This window comes from Lucilia cuprina, chromosome X (genome assembly GCF_022045245.1).
Source record: "Lucilia cuprina isolate Lc7/37 chromosome X, ASM2204524v1, whole genome shotgun sequence".
Classification (NCBI taxonomy): domain Eukaryota; kingdom Metazoa; phylum Arthropoda; class Insecta; order Diptera; family Calliphoridae; genus Lucilia; species Lucilia cuprina.
Window position 1 is genome coordinate 9,526,340 of NC_060949.1, and position 8,436 is coordinate 9,534,775.

Sequence of the window (8,436 nt, forward strand, 5' to 3'; positions counted from 1 at the left end):
TATCTGATACAGAGACGACGATGCCATCTTGAGATTCTTGCACAAAATTTTGTTTTATTATAATATTTCAATAGTAGTTTTTCCCAAACGTTCTGTCTGGGCCTATAACCTGATGGAAATCCTCTTAATAAATTTAAGACAGATTTTCTTTTTATATAAAATAATAATATTTTATTTAACAATAAACTATATTGAACAAGTTCTAAAAGTTGTGTGAAGAAAAATTTTTGGAGTTCCCAGAAAAACAATATAGAAATTATTTCAATGTTAACTAAAATATATATGTTGAATATGAAAAGTGTTTTGTTTATAAAGTATGTTTCTAACAATATGCAAGTTTTTGTTTTGCAAATAAACATTTTTATTTTTTAAATCATTTGTTTGTCGCCATAAACCCTTTTTCTCCGCACACACATCCATCTTTCACATACATATGTACGTACATCCTTCTTACTAAATTTATTTTTTACCACCGCCATTAAACCGGTTTTCGTGCACACATTTTCTGTATGTGAGTTTTATTCAAATTCTATTCATTTTGATATCTCTTGTGAGAGAAATTAAAAAAACAATATATATAAATATCGCTCATGAAGTGAACGCAAAAAATTAAGAGTTTAAAAAAAATAGATCTCGCGAGATTAAAAATAAATCTCGTGAAACAGAGTTGTAAAACGAAAGAAATAAATAAAATTGTATTCACGAGTGCAAAAAAATGCCTACTATGCATATAACACCGCACGACACACAAAATTAGACACGAATCAGATGATATAAGTCTGAAACTAAAGATTATATGATGCTAAACTGCTTACTCAGTTTTTTTATTTCGTGATCCTGTTTCCTTGTAAAAGGACTTTAAAAAAAAATTATAAATACTTCTGCTTACTATACTTTGCAAAATTTGATGTCAAAATAACAAGAAGAGTTGGGAAATATTTTACCAGGATCAAAATATGTCAAAAATGTCTTCAAAAAAATTTTTTTTTGAAAAAAAACCTAAATAGATATTAGCGGATAAAAATTTTAAAAGACATCTTTGACATTTTCTTATCCTGACAGTATAAAATAAAAATAATACAAAATATTTCCCAACTTTTCTTATTCTTTTTATTATTAAACACAAAACATCTTCCTCAACAAGTAATTCTTTTACTTCCTATTTGTAAGCGATGCGATAAGTAGTTGCCTCGAATAACACCACCTTGTTAATATATTGAGTTAAAATGCGAACGAAAAGAGGTTTTATTAGCTTTTTTGCTCATTGCTTTTTACATTCTACTTGAGCTAAAAGTTGCCATATCTTGAAAAATTTACTACATGATTTTGGATATTTTTACAGTAATCGATGTAAAAAAATCAAGCACTACATTATATAAAAAATTTAGCCACATTTTTCGGCTCAATTTTTGTATATAAATTCTTGAAACTTTAACTTCAATTTCCCCAAAAAAAATTTCTGGAGATACTTGAAGATAACTTCGGGGCGAGGAATATATTGCACATAAATGTTAAAACAAATTTTTTAATGAAGGTGGTAACGCGTAATTGCAACTTAATTGTAAAATTTTTCTTTTTTATACCCTTCACCTTCGTGAGAAGGGTATATATAAGTTTGTCATTCCGTTTGTAATTTCTATAATATAATTTTCCGACCCTATAAAGTATATATATTCTGGATCCTTATAGATAGCGGAGTCGATTAAGCCATGTCCGTCTGTCTGTTGAAATCAGTTTTTAGAGGACCCCAGATATCGGCGAAATCCGAATCTTCAATAATTCTATTAGACATGCTTTCGAGAAGATCGCTATTTAAAATCAGCAAAATCGGTCGGTAAATAACGGAGATATGAACAAAAATCCGAGACAACCTCTGAAAATTTCATCAAAAAATTGTTTTAAAAGCAACAACAACACTGAATATAGAAAAAGATTTACATGTGTGTGTAGATGTATTTGGTTTTATTCAGCTGTGTATTTTTTTGTTTTGTTTGGAATCCAAACATACAAAAAATACACAGCAAAAAAATATGATTTGCATTTTTTGTTAAAATAAAATAATATTCCCTTTTGTATTGCAAATATATTTTTTAATGAATAGAAAAAAGTATTTAAAACGTTTTCAATTATATGAGAGTAGATTGTGAGTTATTGTACAATAATTTTTATGCGAATAATGTAAGTTTGAAATTTAAAACTAACACAAATTTTTCCCAAGTGCTTTTGAAAACAATTTTTTACGATAAACAAAAACAAAATCTACGTCTCGTCAATGTTTACCAGCAATGAATCAGAGGTCGAAGTCGACCGGCTTCTAGTCGGAGCTTAGCCGCCGCCGAACTATATTTAGTTGCTTGAGTCGCCGCCGAAACATTCGGCTTAAATCGACTCAAATTTTTTTAATGTTTTTATTAACAAGACTGTAAGATCAATTATGTTTAAAATACACTATGGTGAAGGGTATATAAGATTCGGCACAGCCGAATATAGCACTCTTACTTGTTTGTATAATAAACTCGCTAATACCCGGTGTACTCCGCTACCCCAACCGAAATTAAATACATAATAACCAAAAAAATTATTTATTTAGTTACTAAAATATAAAATTTTTCTTAAAGATTTATTAGAATTTCTATTTCTATTTATTTCTTATACTTGCTTAAATTTAATATATACTCTTACTCTTAAAAAATAATTCATATTCTTATGCCTTGGAATATACAATATTTTTTGTTTTACCCTGTAGTATAAATAAGAAACCCACTTAAAGATTTTGAAAATTCTGACCACAATAGTTTTCCACATTAACAATATGTTACATATTAGTGATGCCAAGCAAATTATTGCAAGTTCGCCAATATCTATCTATCTATCTATCTATCTATCTATCTATCTATCTATTTATTTATCTATCTATCTATCTATCTATCTATCTATCTATCTATCTATCTATCTATCTATCTATCTATCTATCTATCTATCTATCTATCTATCTATCTATCTATCTATCTATCTATCTATCTATCTATCTATCTATCTATCTATCTTTCTATCTATTTCTTTCTATCTATTACTAAGAGCTTCTAACTACAATTTGAAAGACACCCAGTTTCAGAATTTATTTTTTTTATTTTTTCTTTTTTGTTGGAGAATTTAAACTAGTGATATTAATGGAGACATATTATGCGTAATGGTATACGCACATTGGGACTATCTACAAATTTCGTTAACACTGCGAATGGCTTGACGAAAATTGGTTCCGTAGATTCGTCACATGGAACAGAATATACGTTTAGGCACTGCGAATAGTTTTTAAAACTCCGCTATTTCTTTTAATTTCGCGGCATTTTCTCGACATAATTTCACAATTAAAAATTTTTAATTTAACATACAAACAAATTGCAGGAATCGGGTGACCATATTTCTCATTCAAATAATATTTAATTCCAAAAAACTAAAATTAATTATTTGATATGTCTAGCTTTTAAATAAGTAACAATGTTGATAAAAATAGTTTAAAATAAACATAAGAAAATCATCCCTTTTAAACAAAATTTACAAAAAACCATAAATCTAAAATAAGTAAAAATTTATAGTCGGCCAAGGCCGACCATATAATACCCTACACCTGTATACAAATAATATGTAATTTAGTTTTCATAATAAAGCATTTAAGTTGAATTGTACCTTGCGTCAGATATACTTAAGCCATTTATTGTTTAATAAAACTGTGGATATTGAAGTAAAATTTTGAAGTGGGATTATTATAGGGGCTAGGGTCAAATGAGGCCCTATAATTATGAAGTTTATGAGGGTCATCAAGGCTAGTATAGAACTTGGATTTGCAGTTTTTTGTCGCAATACGAGTATATTTAACAAAATTTTGAACTGAAAAGCCCTTTTTGGCGGCTTCAGTTGTATGGGGCCTATGTGAAATAATGGACCGATATTAACTATTTTCAATAGGCTTCGATTACGGTACCAAAGAAGATCATGTGCGAAATTTCATCGAATTATCTATTAAATTACAAACTGTAGTTTGATTACAAAGTTTACAATCTCTATTCGGGGGTTCAGTTGTATTTGGGCTAGGAGAAATTATGGACCGATGTTAACCATTTTTAAAAGGCTTCGATTATGGTACCAAATATGATCATGTGCCAAATTTCATTAAATTAATACCTTGTAATATGGTTTACAAGCCCTATTGGGGGTACAGTTGTGCGGGGCCAGGTGAAATAATGGATAGATCTTAACAATTTTCAATAGGCTTCATCTCTGGGCCAATAGAATATCATGTACCAAATTTCATTGAATTATCTTTAAAATGGCGATCAATATTATTGTGCGCTGCAGACATCAGTACAAACCCAATATACCCCTCCACTTAAGTGGTGGAGGGTATAAATATATTTGAAATATTTTAAATCAAGGCATCTAGATTATGTTTAAAAAAATAAAAATTAAAATATTCATTCAATTTGGGAACTTATTCCTTAATATTATTAACTTTTATCAATATAAAAAGCTGTTCATAATATTTATGCTGATACTTTTCTCTGTGTATATGTATATGCTGCAAAATAAATAAATCCTAATATATTATAAATTTCATTGTAAGTTTCTTTCTTTGGCTGTGCGTCAATCACGCTATAACAGATAAATCAATTTTCTTTAAATTTGAAACATAGATTTTTTTATGATTTTTATTAATGACCTTTTGCTCAAGTTCAGTGGTGTTTCTTGTCTGCCTTTTGTATATGCTGATGATGTCCAATTTGTTTGTTATTCTGATAATGAATTTGTTGATGTATTAAATGAGGGTATTAATTATATACTTCATGTTGTTGCATCATGGGCATCAGAAAATAGTTTCCTTGTTAACCCTAATAAAACTAAATTAATGGCGTTTGGATTTGATACTAATAGAATGAATGTTATGATTAATAATTCACCTGTTGTATTCGTTAATAAGATAAAATGTTTAGGTCCTGTTGTTGATAACTTATTAAACTTTTCTACACATATAAATTATTTGGCTTCTCGAATATCGTATCTCTTAAGAAGATTGTATTCAATAAATTTTAATTTGCCTTGTTCAATAAGAAAACGGGTCGCTTCGGCTATCTTAATGCCCCATATAATGTATTGTTCTGAAATATTTACGGGTACAGGAGCTCAGATACCCAAATTATATTTCCTATAAGGCACGTAAATTGTCTCCAGAAATATTTTTAAATTAGAATCTCTAAAATTTGGAACGCGTTGCCTAGAGACTTAAGAAAATTTTCATTTACACTAAATCAATTCAAATTGAAATTATTGGAACAGGCAGAATAGGCACCTTAAAATGTTGTTTCTATTTTTTTACATATAATTTATTTAAACTGTATTTCAAGCTTTTAATTTTTTGGACTTGAATACATGTATGCCAGCATTCATTTTTGTGTACATATGTATGTATTTGTATGTTACTTACTTATTTTTGATCTTACTTAACATTTATAGATCTCATTGAATATTTTTTATTTCTAATTTAATTGTACCATTTAAAATTTGCAAATGTTTATATTTATATTTTGCTGTTTTGTAGTTTTTATAAAGCTAGTAGCTTTAATTAGCCATATAAGGCCCTAAGGGCTCTGTTATGTAAATGAAGAATTAATAAATTGGTACTTTTGTGCATTAAAACTTATTTTTCGGTATTTTAATGCGAAAATATTTACAATTTAGCATTTTTTAATGTCAGAAATATGTATTAGCAGTGTTGCGATGCGAAAGTTGGAACAAAACTGGTATCAAAAAAGGCCGAAAAGTGGGAAACGCGAAACTATTTTCGATTTAGTTATCTAAAAGCCGTGATATACGGTTGTCAGATCTTTTAACGTTGTCAGTAAAATGTAACTTACTTTTTCATTACACTTTACGTGTAAACTCGGTAAAAATAACAATATTCTGGTTATGACAACAAAATATTGTTACAAAAAACATAGAATTGGTGTCCTAACCATGCCGAACCATTTTTTTCTCTGCGTGCACTTACATTGTTATTACATCCTTGTTTTCAAGAATAGTACTTTTTTGATATAGATTCAGTAATTTTTAGCAGATAAATCTTTTAATATATTTCCAGTTCCAACAAAATTGGAGTTACTTTAATTTGTCGCAATATGCCTCTAATCATGTAAAGAAAATTAGCGGTTTGAAGTTCATCAATTTCGATTTAAATTTGTATGATATGGTAATTTGTAATCATTTTATTTGAACATCCCACAATATTTCTTATCGGAATTATGTTTTTCCCATTGAAATCAGTTTTCTAATCGTTTCACGTGTTTCTTCATTGCAGTGATTGAAATAGCCTATTATTTTAAATGAAATGCTATAATTCTTAAAAGTCGAATATAATAATTAATAATACAAATAGCAGCTTATCTATTTTAATGAATTTTAATAATATATTAGTTAAACTATTAAATAAACATTAAATGGTAGGATTTTACACGTTTATCCATAAAATGTTTAAGATATAAGTAAAATACGTTTACTATTAAAAATATTTTGGTATCGCTATTTTTATATCACTTGTATGGTTTATCGGTACTAGGTCGGATTAAATAAAGCGTTAAACAAACGCAATGTTAAAATAATTATGAAAAATAAATAATGTTTTAACTTTAACCATAACATGTTGCTCTTAGATTATGATTACTACAACTATATTTTTTTCTCTGCTTGTGTGTTAAACCCATTTAGATTACCCAGTTTAAAACAGGGACATTATTATTTGAGCAGACAGGTCTAAAATTTTATTTTTTAGAAAAAATATTCCAAAAATATTCTAATAGACCACAAAATATGGCTGTTTTAGTAATACGATATTTTGACGCTTTCCGTTCTATGATAAAGCACCCATTACACATATAATATCTATCATGTAATCATCGAAATATATATTAAAATCCGTATGCAAATTATATTGCCAAATGTATCTGATGATATTTCACCGATTTCGGTCATGAAATAATACAAAGTCCCACATAACTACCCGAGAAAAGTCAAAAACTGGATTCTGGACAATAGGGTTGCTGTAATTGAGTAGAGTATGCAAAAAACCGGTCTATTCCAAAAACCGGTTTTGGAATAATTCGAAAAATTCCAATTTTTAAAGAACCGACTTCAAATACGGTTTCGCATAAAAAAACCGGTTAACCGGTTTTTCTCCTTTTATTTTACAAATTTTTTATATGTTAACAAGGAATTCAATATTTATACATTAATACATTTATGTAATGTATATGGTTTAATATTATAATGATGAAAATGAAACACATTTCCAGAAATTATTAGTTTTAAAATAATTTTAATAACAAAATTTTAGATGAGGAAGGTATTAAAAAAATTCTAGCAAATCATGATTTACATATTTCCGTATTCACATGATATGAATTCCATCTCGTCGCCCGGGAATTTAAGTGCTCTATATGAGCCAAAAATGCATTTCGAGTAAATCGATGTTTAAGTTTAACATAATTTTTCTCAAAAACTGCTCGATAGGATTTTGTGATTTTTTTACCATATATTTTTTTTGAAATGAAGATGCTGAGGCTGATGGCTCTTTACGCCATCTCAATCACATTTCCTTCCAAATACATACACGTAGAGCAAAATAGCATTAGAAAAGCAATAAGACACATCTAAAAATTTTAACCAAAACAAGTAAGAGTGTTATACCCACCATCAAATCACTGATATATAAATTAACTTTGATATTTTGAATATTTTATTATTATATATCGATATTAATGAGAACATCAGGGTAACATTTGAAAGAGGTCCATTAATGGGGTTTTACTATTGACAGTGCTAATTTTTATAGGGAGTAGGGGTATTTATACATACATATGTGGACCAATTCTCATAAAAGTTTGTAGGAAGATTGCAGTTCCTTTTTTGTTTAAAATTTCATCGATCTACTTGTATTTTGAAGCCATTAAGGAGCATTAAAGTCATATAATATGGTATAGAGATTTTAAATCAAAAATGTTTTATGTCGAGTTGCATTGTGGTATTCATATTTTTCGCGTCATTTTCTGGGGCGGTGTTATTATGGACTGATCCTCATAAAAATTTATAGAGAGATTTCGGTTCCTATAGAAGAGATAGGGATATTAGCTTACACAAAACTATTCTTGTTGTCGAATTTCATAAATCTACTAGTATTTTTAAGCCAGTACTGAGCTGAAGCGGGGATTGCGTCAATTATAGACTGATCTCCGTACAATTTTGTATAAAGATCTTGGTTCCTACAGTTCAGGTTTATATCGAATTTCATCGCTTTACTCGTGTTTTAGTTTATGGGGGTAGATCAATTAAGGCTCGATCCACATAAAATTAAGTTAAGAGTAAGGAACTTAGTTGAGTCGAATTTTATTA